This window comes from Hyperoodon ampullatus, assembly GCF_949752795.1.
Source record: "Hyperoodon ampullatus genome assembly, chromosome: 4".
NCBI classification, from domain to species: Eukaryota; Metazoa; Chordata; class Mammalia; order Artiodactyla; family Ziphiidae; genus Hyperoodon; species Hyperoodon ampullatus.
Genome location: NC_136917.1, coordinates 77,469,997 through 77,482,724, shown reverse-complemented (window position 1 = coordinate 77,482,724; position 12,728 = coordinate 77,469,997). Strand labels below are relative to the sequence as shown.

The window sequence follows — 12,728 nt, the reverse complement described above, 5'->3', positions numbered from 1 at the left end:
CAGTTCAACATGGCTGATAAGTGTGAAGCTCTCAGCAGCCACTTGGCTTTCTCACTTTTACCAGGCCATCACTTCACCTGACATTTTCTGTTATACAGATTGAAACTTTATGGTGTTGGTGGATTTTTTTTTCTTTTAATGAAATAAGAGGATATTTGAATAGACGTGAGAATCAGCTTGAGTCAGTTTTCTCTCCTTGTTGCCTCCTTTATTTTTAGCTCCTTTGAAATCATCACCCTTCTGAGGTAGGTAATGGGGAAATAATCTTCACCTGCGTATGTAGCAGCTTAAACTGAAAGTGTCAAGGACGTGCCCAGACAACTATATACTCAAGACTTGTCTTCTTGAATCTAAGGTCTACTTGAAGCAGCATTTTTTCCCCCAAGTTATTTCCAATCATTCTAGTGATTCTTCGATTTCTTTTGTCAGATAGCCCCTTAGCAACTTAGGAAGAATCTATACTATTTTGACAGATACCAAAAGGTTTTTTAGCACCTCTCTGCCTACAGTTATTGTTTCAGGACTTCAAAGACAACTTCATATTTTATTTTGTCTTGCTGTCTCTCTAAATAACATAACTTTCCCTCTCCTAATACAGTTTTTTCTCTCCTTTCTTTCTTATTCTAAACAGCATTTTTTTTTTCTTTTTGGTCTTAGGGATTTAAGAAGTCTTAATACCATGTTCTTTGGAAATGCTGAATTAGAGACAACATTTATTAGATGAGAGTCTCTAACAACAACAACAAAAAAGTGTTTCTCTTAACTCTGTGCAGGTGTTTGAGCTTCTATTTGTTTTTCAAATAAGAAACTTGCCAGGGAATGATGATTTAAAATACAAAATGCATGCAAAATATTTTTAGTTTGGGTTAGGGTGAGGTCAGTAATGGTTCTTTGGGACAACTCAGCTTTATTTGCCAAATTTAGAAATAAATCATAAATTTATAAAGAGCGGGATTCTAGTTACCATGCTTGAGCAGAATGTGGCTGTGACTCTGAAATGATGTTTCTTCTCCTGTGGTCCTCCTTACTGTCTTCTCTGTTTTCGAGCTCGAGGCAGGACAGAGTAGAATAGTCCCTGCTATGCCTTGGATTAGAACTTGATAAAAATCAAGTCTTTTAAAATTATAGGACTCCTGTGCTCCAAATAACCTATACCTGTTCTAGTCAGATGTTTTCAGTGGGAAAAGGGGAACTGTGTATACAAGCCAAACTTTCACTGAATAAAATGATTCCCTGATCTGAAATGTTAATCTTCTCTACCATTGTCGTGAAGACTACTTCTCTATCTTTGTCGCCTTGTTGTGGCAAGACTCTTCTAGTTTTTATGATGTTGGGCGCAGTGTAGGGAAATGGAAAATGCTTGGTAACCAATGAAGTGTGAGGGTAGACATATGGTCCAGAGGGTAAAATATTTTGCAGAATTTAAACCTCTGCTATTTTCATGAGATTGATGGATCATCCAAACATTGATGATGAGTCATCATCTGGCCTTGCTGTCTGGGTTTTAGGTCCAGGAGGGGAGTGTGCTCGGTAGGTGGTTATACCATCCATGGTGCCAGCTGTCAGCTGAAACCAAGATGGACATTCAGAATATACTGTGCATATGAGGGGCATTTAAGAGAAGGCCTATTAGGACTTTCTTTTTACTGGTTCCTTTGAGGCCTTCGGGGTGATAATCAGTCTCTTACCTAGTGTTTTGAATCACAGTGGTCATGCCTAGGCTCAGCACAGACCCATGGGTGGGCTTTAACCAGACCAGATCTGTCTAGGCTGCTGGAGTCTGTAACAGGCTAACATATTACTCTGTTGAGAAGTTGATGGGAACTGGAGAGTTGTCTTTCAAATTTGGGTCAGGTGGGCTTCATTATCAGCGCGCTTCTGGCACATCTTGTGGGGCAATAGAAAAGGGAGTGTTTTAGGCAACTCTTGTGTTTGAAATACCCTTTGTTTTTCTCACTAGTTTTTTGTAGTTTTTGTTGCCACAGAAGCATCTCTCTGTTTCAGCTCATTGGAATTATACATCTGTGGAGTTCTTCTTGCGTTCCAGCCATTGTAGCTTATCACTAGTTAAATCAGTTTAAAATAAAAAGCAATTTTAGGAGAAAGATTAGAGAAGAAAAAGATGATCGTTGATTGAGGGACAGAGAAACAGTGGGCAGATCCAGATGTAAAACGCTTTGGGGCTGGGTGAAGCCTTCTAACAACTAAAATCTCATCTTTCACTTATTTATATCTAGAAGATAAGAAATGGACTTAATCAGAATTTGACAGCAAATGAAAGGCCTCAGCCCTCTTTAACCATGCACATACGTGCTCAGAAGTTCTATAAAATAATGGATGATAAAGGCAAACGGCTGATCAAAATAATATGAATTGTGCCTGAAAAGAAAATCTTGCCTCTGAGACCAGGAGGGCTCCCAAAGTGGCCACTGCTTTGCCTTGAGCCCAAAGACAAAGGAATAACTGTTACTAAGACCTCTACTGACCCAACACCAGCCTCCAACTAGTGTTCCAGGCATTTTTCAGCTATCCCTCATGATGAAAAAAAATACTGTATTAAAATATTTCAGATTCTTTTTCCTCCATCAGAATGCAGTGAGCTGTAAGTCAGCTCAGGAAAAGATGACCCAACCTCTGACCCCTTGATACTTTATTAGGAGCCATTAAAACTTTGGAGACCTGGGAGATTATTGAGGCCTACATTTGGAACCTAGAATCTTAATCCAAGAATTCTAAAACATTCTCTTTTTTTTTTTTTTTTTGGCCTGTATCTAAGGTTGCTCTATTTTGTGATAATACCAATTTAATGGAAGAAAAATACTCATAGATGCTAGACACTTGCTATTCAAGAATTAAATTTCTTTTGAGGTTAGCTAGAGTCTCTAAACATTCATTTAAACATGGTTTCTAAGTTTCAGTGGGGTCAGTATGGCATATGGTTTTATTTTATTCTGTAGTATGTAGTGGAAAAAGATTTCATTTTGATTTGTCAACAGGGAAAATATGGCAGAATTCATTTTGGATATTTCCTATAGATTGTGCCCTGCATTGGAAAGTGGGTGGAGTTCTGGCATTTGTGTATTTGTATGTTTTGGGGAAATAAAGGTACAGAGAAGCACTTGTCCATTGCCTAAATAAAGACTAACTGTACAGCTGACAGCTTAAAAATACTGTATGAGATGACATTTCATGTCCAACAGTAGCATCTGTTTCCTTCATTCTAAGATCAACAAATGGCATTAAAAATGGATGCTGAAAGGGGCTCCCCTAGTGGCGCAGTGGTTAAGAATCTGCCTGCCAATGCAGGGGACACGGGTTTGAACCCTGGTCTGGGAAGATCCCACACGCCGCAGGGCAACTAAGCCTGTGCACCACAACTACTGAGCCTCTGCTCTAGAGCCCGCGAGCCACAACTACTGAAGCCCATGTGCCTAGAGCCCACACACTGCAACAAAGAGTAGTCCCCACTCGCCGCAACTAGAGGAAGCCTGCGCACAGCAACGAAGACCAAACACAGCCAAAAGAAAAAAAAAAAGGATGCTGAAAATGTAAGAGGAAAAGCCATTGTTTCTGGCAAATTTGTTAACTCCCCTCACCATCCTTTTCAAAGCAGGAGTAGACTGAATGACATGAATTGAAAATTAACAGGAGATTAGTTCAAGGGGGAAACTTTTCGGTTAGGATAGATTTAATTTTCAGATTTAGAAACTGACTCAAATCATACATTCTAAAGACTTGATTCATCTTTTTCCTAAGCATGTAATCTTTACAATCTACATTGTCTCACCTTAGAGATAAATTCAACATTATTCTTCTAAGATATCTTCTATTTTTGCAGGAATGAGGGTATTAGAAATCATATGAAAAAGAAAATTTCAAAAAAAGTAGATTGTCTTTCTCCATAGAAACAATGCTTTAATTGGAGGTTCTGTTATTTATCAATATAAAATAACCACTAGATATGATCAGGAATATTTCCCAAGAACAAAGATATGATCATAAAACTTGCTAATCATTTGACTCAGAAAATTTTATTTCTAGCCTTATAAATGAGCATCATGTGCACCATGTGTACTGATCTTATAAGGCCTCCAATCTTTTAGAAGATTAATCTGGATACCATAAAAGTACAAATTGAGCATCACAAATTGTCTCCTAATATATATATATATATATATATATATATATATATATTTTTTTAATGTTAGGTTAGTAGGCACTGCTTTTATTTGCCTGTGGAAATCTTTGTCCTGTGTCTCTTTATCAAGTTGAGCCAGGTAGTGTGAACCGATTCTTCCTGAGCATGTGTGACACCCCGAGTCATCACAGAAGTTGCTCAACCCCTCTGTCCACCCCAGAAACAAAGCCTAGACACCTAACCCCCTTCCCAGCCTGCTAGGCACACTTCCTTACCTTTAAAACAAAATCTGACCTAAATAGGATAGCTCTTACTTAGCACACCAATAGTAATTGTATTCAGTGCTTTATAAAATCCTCAAATTTAAGAAAGAACAAAGGTATGCAGTTATTTATCCCTGTGTCTTTCACCATATTGGGCACTTTATCTATTAGGACATGTTTTAGTTCATTTAGAAACTGGTTTGCAATTTTTTAAGGTCACTTCAAAACTCTCCTTGCTGGGGATGTCAAGACAGGCATATGCCAGGAATCTGACCAGGTGTAAGTTAATGCCAGTAGCTTTCACCAGAGAAGATTACGTAGTATGGAAGACCTGTCTCTGTCCTTGAGGGGCTTTCAGTCCGGAGAAGATGTCAGACGTGTACACGAGGAAGTACATACAAGGGGGATGCCACATCCGGGTTAGAGAGGTTCAGGAAGGGCTATCCGTGGCCGAGACATCTGAGGTACAACTGTTGAGGTGAATGCATTGGCAGGAAGCTTTGGACAGGATTTCCCAAAATGTGGTGCATGTACCGTTGGTGGCGGTACGGTAAATGATTTTAGGAGGCCGCAGGCACAGAGTTAGATCATCTTCAGTAACTTTACAAGACGATTAGTCCCTTTCAGCTCCCTTGGAATCCTTTGCATCATTCCCAGAGAATGCCTGTTTGGGGCTGTGTGACCTTTGCCACCTTATTCACACTGACTCACCCCTTTTGTGCCACGCAGGTAGACATGGGGCTCATGGCCTTTGGCAGACTGCGATATCTGGCTAGAAATGAACAGTAATGGGGGGGGGGTTTCCTCATTGAAATAATTTTTATGATTTAACAAATTTTTAATGATTTTTATGATTATGGTATATTTAGGGGAGGAGTACCAGTTTCCATTCACATTGTGTATATGGTTCCTTTTATAAATAAAATTTTTTAAATAACAAGTAACCAGAGGGAAATAAAATACAGATAGTAAGTAGAAAACAAAGGCAAGTATTTGCAGCAACACAGATGGACTTTATGCTAAGTGAAATAAGTCAGGCAGAGAAAGACAAATACTGTATGTTATCAGTTATATGTGGAATCTAAAAAATACAATAAACTGGGCTTCCCTGGTGGCGCAGTGGCTGAGAGTCCTCCTGCCGATGCAAGGGACACGGGTTCGTGCCCCGGTCCGGGAACATCCCACATGCCGCGGAGCGGCTGGGCCCGTGAGCCATGGCCGCTGAGCCTGCGCGTCCAGAGCCTGTGCTCCGCAACGGGAGAGGCCACAACAGTGAGAGGCCCGCGTACGGCAAAAAAAAAAAAAAAATACAATAAACTAGTGAATATTACAAAAAACAAGGAGACTCACGGATATAGAGAACAAAGAAGTGGTTACTAGTGGGGCGGGGGAGTGGGAGGTACAAACTGTTGGCTTAAGGATGTATTGTCCAGCATGGAGAATATAGCCAAAATTTTGTAATAACTGTACATGGAAAGCAGCCTTTTAAAATTGTGTAAATTTTTTTATAAAAAACAAAACAAAGGCAAGTTGTGACAGTGGTGCTCAAAGGATGAGGGTTTAGAGTGCTGCTCAGGTACATACAGGATGGCTTCTTCAGTGAAGAGAGAGATTTCAGCAAATATGCTGGGGTGGAAAATGCAAGGCATTTGGAGGGAAAGGTGAGTCTAGAAGGTGGTGGAAGCCTAGATATGTGTTGACAAGTCAGAACTAGGAAGTCTTCTTGCTCAGCTTGATTGCCAGCTAGGGGAACAGAGGGCTGCGAGCGCTTTGGAATCACTGCCAGGGTCACACCCAGGTCTGGAAAGTGATTCAGAAGGATTTGAGTCCCTGAGCCTTTAAAGCAGGGGTGGCTAACTCACAGGTCTTGGCTCATTTCCTGGCCTCTGTTGGCGTGTGGCCAGGTGGTAAACTGGACAGGACCTGTTTCTTACCCCCTTGTACCCCCTGCCCCCAAATGTTACCAGAAGGTCAGATTTTTCTTGAGAAATGGGAAATGTGAATTTTTAGGTCAATGCTCCCAACTTTTACATGGTGTTTACTAATTAGAAAAACAAAATTAAAACATTATGAGGGCCCATTTTGGGGTTGATGAAAGTGTTCTGGAATTAGATAGTGATGATTGTTGCCCATTGTGAATATAATAAAAATCACTGAGTTTTACCCTTTTCAGATGGTTACAATGGTGATTTTTATGTGATATGAATTTTATCTCAGTTTTAAAAAGAAAAAAAATTATGGGGGCCCAACCAAAATGTGTTGCCAGCCCAAAGTTTGTAAGCTCTGTTTTAAATGGAGGAATTATTCTTTGCTACTTTTGATAATCCCAAACCACCTTTCCCCAGGGAAACCAGCGACCAGGAGTTAATGGGGGTCACATTGTAACCCTGCATTAACCTCTGGGCCTCTTTTTTCCACCTGTGGTCTCCATGGCTTCTTCTATCTCTGAAAGTAGGACTGGTGACAGAAATGGGGAGAGGTGGGATGGTGGCCTTAATTCTGGAGCACTGAGTGAGTGGGTGGAAAGACAAAACTACAGAAAGGTGGGCGCTGCCAAAGTGTTTCAGAGAAGTGATTTATTTTGTTGTTAGTTGGCAACTGGTGGTAAAATTGATTGGTTACGTTATTTGCCAAAGTTTATTTTACCCAAATATCTACCATTAGGGAAGTAATCCATCTCTAAGACAGCAAGTTAATGTACTTAGGGAAACGATTTTTAGTTCTTAAAAGAGATTGACTATAATGACCTTTTTTAGTTATTTTCTTTAACGGAAAAATGAGTTTAATATACCAAGTATGACTCAACATGAAAGAATTATGATTATTTTAACAAAACTATTTGGCTCTATTATTTTTAATTCTAAATATAATTTGAAGTTAGCCAATTTCAATAAGGACAGAATAGAAAACTTAAGATTTTTATATTATAACCCTAACTCAATTTTCAACTTTTTCTTTAACAAACTAGCAAAGAAAGGTAGAGTTTATGCCTTTTTAAATTTCCAGTTTCTTATGAATTTATCCATAAAAAATGCCTTTTTAAATCTTAAAAAAGCAACATGTCTCTGAAAAACAGAATTATCGTATCTCTGCAGAGTGTGGGTTATTCAGTAATTTTTACCAGTTTCAAGTGTTATCAAAAGATGATTTTTTTTTTTTGGATGCCTATCTTAAGTTACGAATGGACTCATTTAGAATAAACTTTTTCCAAAGGATTATATTGCAATATTCGTTTCTTAGGTAAATTTGAGATATGATATTTGAGGTATGCTACCTAATTAAAGTATTTGAGATATGCTACCTAATTAAAGTATTTGAGATATGCTACCTAATTAAAACAATTCATTTATAGTTTCTTATGTCTTATAAAAAACCAGTACTCTTTTCCCACTCCTCCCCTGGCTTCCTGTTCCCCCAGAACAACCTGGGAATTTTTTTGACCCAGCAGATACATTTTAAAGATTAATTGAGCATTTATTGTGGCAAGGAATAAATTATAAATTATAACTGATCACAAAGATTTTACTTTCTGACAGGGTTAGTCAATAAAGTCTTCAAGGAAGATATATTTGGGAAGGATCATTGAGGAATGGATAGGATTTCACCCAAGACGGCTCCCGCTTGCTTCCTTCAAATTTCTGCTCAAATGTCACCTTTCCAGAAAGGCCTTCCCTGACTAAAATAGCAGGGATAAAATAGCATAGTCTCCCCCTCACCCCCACTGTCTCCTCACCAACCCCCAGCAAAAACACACACACTCTCTTTACTTTTTTCTAGCCCCTGCCACTGTTTGACCTGTTTATACACATTTGTTTAATGTGTCTTAGGTTTTGTGTCTTAGGTTTCCCTCTACTAGAATCTGTGCTTCTAGAGAGCAGGCATTTTGGTGCTCAGTAAAAAATGTGTTAAGTGAATGAATGAGTGACTGACTTGGATAAGGCTTTTCTGCTAAAAGTCTGTTTACTGTGTAGCGCTCCAAACTAGTATGGAAAATCCAAGTTCAACTTCTCCCAGGATATTTAGAAATTTGGCAAATTCACCACCTCTCTGAGACTCAGCGAACACATTCTATAGAAATTAGGGGGAGAGGGCTTCCCTGGTGGCGCAGTGGTTGAGAGTCCGCCTGCCGATGCAGGGGACACGGGTTCGTGCCCCGGTCCGGGAAGATCCCACATGCCGCGGAGCGGCTGGGCCCGTGAGCCATGGCCGCTGAGCCTGTGCATCCGGAGCCTGTGCTCCGCAACGGGAGAGGCCACAACAGTGAGAGGCCCGCGTATCGCAAAAAAAAAAAAAAAAAAAAAAAAAAAAAAAAAGAAATTAGGGGGAGATTTTGATGCCTGTAACTAAATAACAAGTGTTATGAAAACAAATTATTATTACTCTTAACCTTCCTACCTTTTTCCCCAGCAGACCTTCCGTAGACACTCACTGACCATACATAATTTAGGTTTAAATTATTTCTAAAATCCATGGGACTTGCACATGCCCTTCAGTTTCTGACATACAGGTATACTGCGGGGCAGAATTCTAATTCCAAAGAGCCCATAGGAGTTCCGTAGGTTGGCTCTGAAATGTAGTCCCATTTATTTCTGTAAGGAGGAGTCATCCACACAAATGGCTGCCGAGCCCGGGAGCTGAATGTAACTGGGTGGTGATGGCCAGGGAGGACCTGTGGTAAACCAGGCAGGGTGTTCTCCTTCTAAAGGCGGCAGCCACAACTTACCTCAAGACCACGGTTGCCGTGTGGGAATGTGGGCCCGTTTTGGTAAGGTCTTATGATTATTAAAGAAAAAAAAATCAAAACCACAGACTTTGAGGTTAAATTTTTCAATTTTTTAAAACGTGGACCACTAACTCTAAGAAGAATACAACACTGTACAGGCCAAACAACGGGGTGTCCAGGTTACAACCTCTACAAGGCATCCTGATCTAAATAAAACAATGGAGGATACCTGAGCATTAAGAGCAGGGAAAAAAGGTTAGAAAGGGGGGTAGAAACCACTTACCGCTGGAGGTAGCCAGCAGTAAGCACACTGGGTTTTCTTTTTTCAAGGTTATATCCTGGAGTTTTAGAGCTTCAGTGTATCTTGATACTTGGAATGAGATAGTTCACCTTAAGGGGCCCAGCAAATCGCATCTTACCATTTGCTTACCTTTAATGGGATCTGGCCTCTTACGGCTTGACATGGCTATAAAATGCTGGACTAGCTTAACCTTTTCATACAGTTATTGTGGAAAGGTTTTGTCAAGAATGTGGGGAGGCTATGCCAGGATACATATTTGACAGATGCCCAAGCTGAGGCCAAGAAGTCACTGCTCCTAAAATACTCAAACAGATGGCTTTGGGATATTTTCATGAAAGATTCCAGAACATTTGCTGTAGGGATTGAGTTAGCTAAATATGGTCACTTCGCCAAACAAAAGTGGCTGGTCATTCTGTATGTTCTGGCAAAGGACAGGGGAGAAAAGCAGTAGACAAAAAAAAGAAAAGAAAATGTATATTGTCCATGGAGTATAAATAAATTTATTTGTTAAGCTCTAGATATATGAAATTGAATTGATTTCCTGATACATCTTCATGAATTGCTGGAAAAGATAGTGATAGGTTCCATGGAAGCAGATTAGAGCAGTGGGGTTTGTTTCACTCCATGGTAGCTGGAGGGCAGGTGTTATGCACTTTGAAGAATAGAGAAATGAATAGAGTGGTACCTTAGTTGTCAAGGATTATAATCAAGTAAGGTAAGGTAGGAATTTAATTCTCCCACGAGGCAGAAAATACACTAGAAGAGGGAACACTTTATTCTTTTCTTTGGATTTGGGAGGTTACTTCGCCGCTGGATTTGGAAAACCTTCTTGGAAGAGGTGGTGTTTAAACTGAGCCTTAAAGGACGAGCAGGACTTTTTCAGGAGTGGAGCAGGGTGGACACATAATTTTTATTTTCTTTATTTTTTTTTCTCTTCCCTGATGTGTAAGACCCATCCGCCTTATTTTTTGGTTCAAGGAGTTGCTTTATCTTGGGGAGCAGATAAGCTTTAAAAAGTGGGATTATGCAGCTGGCTGAGCATCATCACAGCATTTGATAGAAAATTCATAAATAGCAAACATTCTCTTAATTCCACTTTTCTTACAGAGCAGCCATGCACCATAGTTGGCTGCCATGTACCTCAGCTCTGCCCCTCATTCAGTGCCCTTGGACAAGTCCCTTGATGGCTGAGCCTCAGTTCTCTCATCTGCTCCCTCAGGGTCAAATAATAATAAGAGGACGAAACCAGAGCAAACCCTTTCATAAACACATGGAAGTGTTATAGTGCAAATATTTTGCATTCTGTGGAGTGCCATGCAAATGTCAGCTGTAATTTGGCTGTCAGGTTGTCTTTGTTATAGGGCCAGGAGACCAGAAAGGGTGTGTTGACCATGGATGCCAGTTTTAGGGGCTGGTTCGATAACTAAACTGCACTCCAGTGTGTTGGCTTTTAAAGTCTGTTACTGGTTTTTGAAGCCCGGCGTGAATATAAATATTCATCAGTTGCCAGGGCCTCTGGCAGGATGCAAGAACTTAGGGAGTGGAAAAGTGTAGAGAATCGTGGAGCTTGTTTAGAGGATTTTCCTCCACAATCTGGTGGAAGCTTGAATTATATCAACAGTGGAAAGGCTTCATGTCCTCAAGAAAATATGTAAATAAACCCAGCTTAATTGAAAAGTCTTCAAGAAAAATATATGGTATCCTAATCCAATGTAATAAATAAGGAAGGGTTCATTTAATTTAAAAAGAAAAAGAATAGTTCACTAAAGTCAGTTTGGTATAAACACTTGTAGGATATTTTTATTTAATTTCAAACCCATATGAAGCTTAGTGATAGAGTTATTAGGCCCTGTTCAAATTTTGGTTAAAGTATTATTTAAAGAGACTAACTTTTCTATTCTCTTTGAGGCTTTAATATAATAAGCTCCATTCTGAGAACATTTTCTCTGCATTCTGTGCACAAGCTCACGTCTAGTTTTGGGTGAAAAAAAATTTGAGTGGGGAGTTACATCTGTTCATAGGCTACTTACAGCATGTCTTCATGGCCAAAGTATGTCTACTGGAAAATTGTAAAGTACAGCATTGTAGGAATACACCTCAGAGTAGGGGTCCTCCAACTTTACTCTCCCTCAGAACCATCCATCAGGGTGCTTCTTCCAAATGCAGCTTCTTAGACTGCAGTCCTGAGGATTCTGATTCAGTGGGTCTGACAATCTGCATTTCGAAGAAAGCTCCAGGCCCTTCTGATGCACATGGGCCTTGCCACGGAGAATGCTGCCCAAGTACCTGCTGTATCTGTCCTCTCCCTGCCAGTGCTTTCTCGCAAACTGAGTACCTTTGTAGTAAGTTTTCCTGGGCCTCGACAACAAGCTATACATAGTTTGTGTTTAAAGTTTCTCTAAAATCCATAGGACCCACATGCATCCTTGGGTTTCTAACATATAGATAGGTATGCTGCTGGGCAGAATTTTTAATCCCTAACTCGCCTGTAGGAATTCTGTAGGTCAGCTCTGGAATGCAGTCACATTTATTTCTGTAAGGCAGAATCTTCTTTTTCTTTTAAGGCAACCTCCTGGGTCAGTCTCCACTTGTGAAACCTTCTGCAAACCTAGTTTCCCTCCATCACCCCTTCGAGCAAAATTATCATTCCCTCTCTTTGCTACCGTCACTTTTAGGATTCTGCCAAGCTGTGTGCTCATCTGCCCCACACCCCAATGCCACATTAAACTGAGTGTCCGGAGAGAACTGGAGAGAAAGGATCGGTCGTTTATCTCTGAAACCACAACATTATAAACACTCAGAAATTTTTTTGCGGTACGCTGGCCTCTCACTGTTGTGGCCTCTCCCGTTGCGGAGCACAGGCTCCGGACGCGCAGACTCAGCGGCCATGGCTCACGGGTCCAGCCGCTCCGCGGCATGTGGGATCTTCCGGGACCGGGGCACAAACCCGTGTCCCCAGCATTGGCAGGCGGACTCTCAACCACTGCACCACCAGGGAAGCCCAACACTCAGAAGTTTTGTTGAATGATTCGTGTCTTCAGGTTAATGTCCTCTCTTCTTTCCTCACTCCTGTTTCACAAGTCATGATCACAACACTCGATCATCCCATACCAGCCGATCTTCTACAATATCTACCTTAAGAATAACGATGACAACATTAACGACAACAGTAATAATAGTTCACGTTAACTGACGCAATTTTTAAATATCTGGCACTATCCTAAGCACTTTATATGGATTATTCTCATTTAATCTTCATAACAACCTCAGGTATCCTCATTTGCATATGGGGTTACTGAGGCA

At 40.4% G+C, this 12,728-nt stretch overlaps 1 protein-coding gene across 2 annotated transcripts in view; it reads left to right on the top strand.

Annotated features, from left to right (window-relative positions):
• TNFAIP8 (TNF alpha induced protein 8) overlaps positions 1-12,728 on the top strand; it is a gene marked incomplete at both ends in the record, with an annotated part of 37,295 nt that overhangs the window by 13,786 nt on the left and 10,781 nt on the right. Inside the window, one exon of one of the 2 annotated variants that reach the window (XM_079703825.1) lies at positions 3,528-3,548. The exons of the other annotated variant lie outside the window; for it this stretch is intronic. Of the gene's footprint in view, positions 1-3,527; positions 3,549-12,728 lie in introns of those variants that run through there. 2 annotated transcript variants of the gene reach the window in all.